Below are 3,190 nucleotides of genomic sequence, written 5' to 3'. Positions count from 1 at the left end.
GGAAGTTTACTGGAAAACATCCGTCTTTTGCCCAGTTTAATCACTGTTCGTCTTTTTCAATATATCCCAAACTTCATTTTAGATGAAGAAAGACTCAGTCCATCAAATTATGATGAATAGAGGGTCCACTAGATGTCATTCTGACTTGTGGCTGTGCTTAGAGTTCAGGCAGGACTTGGCTGGTGGCAAGCACACAGGGGTAGATTGTATATCAGCAGGCATGTTCATGCATAGGGATGGGGAAGTGCATGAGAGAAACTTCCTGTTAGCATTTCTCTGACAAGAGCGTAGGGCCTAGGAAATGGCTGAGAAAGACTTTGTGTCATGATAATGCATCCAGATGGATTGCTGGTTAGAGTAAACTAAGGGACAGCTTAGGAGGGTACTTGGTCATCTGGTTCTAAGGTAACAGGGGCCTGAGCTGAGTTGTAGTACTGGAAAAGGCTGGAATTAATAAACTAGAATTAAAAGAGGATGGGTATAATAAATGAGTAGCTGAATAGTGGCATGAGGGAACATGAGGCGGTGACGTCATCAAAGGGTCACATTTTAATGACAGGAGGATCCCAATACTATAGCAAAGCAATCTTTACAAAGTCCCCCTCTTGCTAAATCCAGTGGTCAGGTAAATGCTGTCCCCACTTCCAACCTGCATTTGACTTCACTTACCAGCAATATCCACAGAGGTCAGATGACATACAAGAAGCTCCCTTTTGGGATTGTGTGCAGCACATGAAGTCACTACTTGGGATGCCTGCATTCCTTATCAGCAGGCTTAGCATTAAGTCCCATCTCCACCTTCTGGTCCAGCTTCTTGTTAATTTACCCGGGAGGCAGCAGATGATGGATCGATTGAGTCCCTGCCAGCCATATGAGAGACTTGGGTGGAGTTTGTGCGTCGCAGCTGTATCCTTACCCCATCCTCAGCTGTTCTGGGCACTTGGGGGAGTGAACCAGCAGATGAAAGGTCTCTCTCTGTCACTCTGCCTTTCAAATAAAAATAAACAGGTAAATAAACATTAATAAAAGGCAAAGAGGAAATAACATTACTATTTTCACAGTTCTTTATGACTAGTTAACCCATGTACAGTATCTTGAACACAGTACCTTGAAATAAATGTTATTTAGAATTTTTATAACTTAAAGAAAAATATTTGACATGAGAAAACACATAAAACTACATTTACCAAAAAAATTGTCCCTTTGCCCACAGCCCAAGTTTGAATGCAGTATTTTCAGTTACTTCTTCGCAAGGATGTGACTGTTTATGCTGTAACTGCTTGTGGTTTGGCTGAAGGGAAGTTACCCAATGCACTTTGTTTATGCTGACTGTTAAAGATTTTTTTCTTTTATTACAAAGAATAAAAAATGTCTGCATTTACTTGGGGAACCTTCTTTCTGCCAAGGGTCATTTGGATACTTATAACATTATTTGCAGACCATACAGAATTATCAACTTAAAAATTAACGTGCTATAGATTTATTGAATTTTGGATCCTGCCTGTGGTTGCCTTGGCAGAACTAGACCAAATGGTTTTGTGTGCCTTATACAGCCCATGGGCCAGCTGTTCTACATCCCTGCATGGTTTAAGAGCTGGAATTTTAGATGCTGAGAAGAGCTAGTATGTTTCTGAATTGTAGTTCAGCTGTTTCTATAGAGAATGAGAACTGTGTCTGGTTGGAAGCTCATTCTGATTCAACATGCAATATTTGATAGAGGGTTTTATTTAGGAAGAGCTCTTTATATTTAAAAGAAATTTATTTTATTTGAAAGGCAGATGCACGTGCACACACACACACACACAGAGATTTTCCATTAGCATAGTCTTTCTCTGAATGCCTGCAACAGCCATGGCTGGGCCAGGATGAAGCCAGGAGCCAGAAACTCCATCCAGCTCCCACATCACATCGGTAGCTGTGACCCAAGCACTTGAGCCACCACCTGATACCTCTCATGGAGTACATTAGCAAGAAGCTGGAATTCAAAGTGGAGTAGCCAGGACTCAAAGCAGGCTCCCTCAAGTGGGAGGTGGGCACCTCTGGCAGCGACCTGAGCTGCTAGGCCAAATGCCTTCCCACAGGAAGAGACTTTTTTTTTTTTTTTAATAAGCAAGCAAACAAGTGCATGTATCAGGAAAGAGAGGCTATAAATTCTCTCACTCAGTCTCCCTTATTAACTTTGTCATCCTAGAAAGCAGGAACTTTCTTCTATCTTTCTTTGGAAAGATATCCCAAGTAGATGTTCTAACTGCCATTGTAGAAGACTTTGCATCTTATCTTTGGTAGGACTGCTATCTAAGAGATGGAGTGTTCTTAAAACAACAACAAGAAAACAAGAGTGTTCACTCACCCCACTGTTCTCTTCATACTTCTTGTGACACTGACTGCCTGTTACAAGGGGCTGGTCAGGATCTAGGATGCAAATTGTGGCCAATGAAATTGATGTCAACCTTGGCATTCATTAGTTAAATATTTCAGGTCACAAACTATAGAGTTATGTAAACTTTCTGGAAATTCTTTATGCTTGTGTGTTGTCCTGACTGGCTGGGACAAATGATTCTCACTATGTGTTTGCTAGAATTTGCCAGCTCAGTGCTGGGAATATCTGTGTGCAGAAATGAGAAGGTACCAGAAATCAAGTGTGCCTTGGTTGATCCAAATAGAGTCACCATGGGCGACATTTGAGCTAACGTTTAGAAAAGAGTTCTGCCTTTTTTTTTTTCTGTTATCTATTTCTAAGGAACTCATATAACTTTAACCAAGAGCATTATTTTTAGTTATTATGATTGAAAAAATATTTAGAACAAGAATAGAAGAATTCTATATTTTTCTTTTAAACCAGGCAACCAAGCACTGGGAAAGAGGAAAGTGCTAGTCTTTGGAGCTTTGTTAGACACTGGATACTAGATTACTCTAACCCTTGTGGGAACAGAATCCCACTCTGTTCCATCTGTCAAGGTGGGACTTAATGATGGGAACTGGGAGCCAGATGAAAGTGAAGGCTTGCCTGAATATATCTCAAAATTTAAATTTGTCGGCAAACTCAATTTGTGACCATTTCTCCAGATTCTGAATGGATAGTTGAAAGTGTTGTAATAAAAGTCCTTCAACCATGAGGAAAGGGATAATATTGTAGAAAAGACTAAGTGGGATTCCATCTGATGACCTTTTCCTTCCAACCTGTCAACCA

Source organism: Oryctolagus cuniculus, chromosome 5 (genome assembly GCF_964237555.1).
Source record: "Oryctolagus cuniculus chromosome 5, mOryCun1.1, whole genome shotgun sequence".
Taxonomy (NCBI): domain Eukaryota; kingdom Metazoa; phylum Chordata; class Mammalia; order Lagomorpha; family Leporidae; genus Oryctolagus; species Oryctolagus cuniculus.
This window is presented reverse-complemented; position numbering follows the sequence as displayed.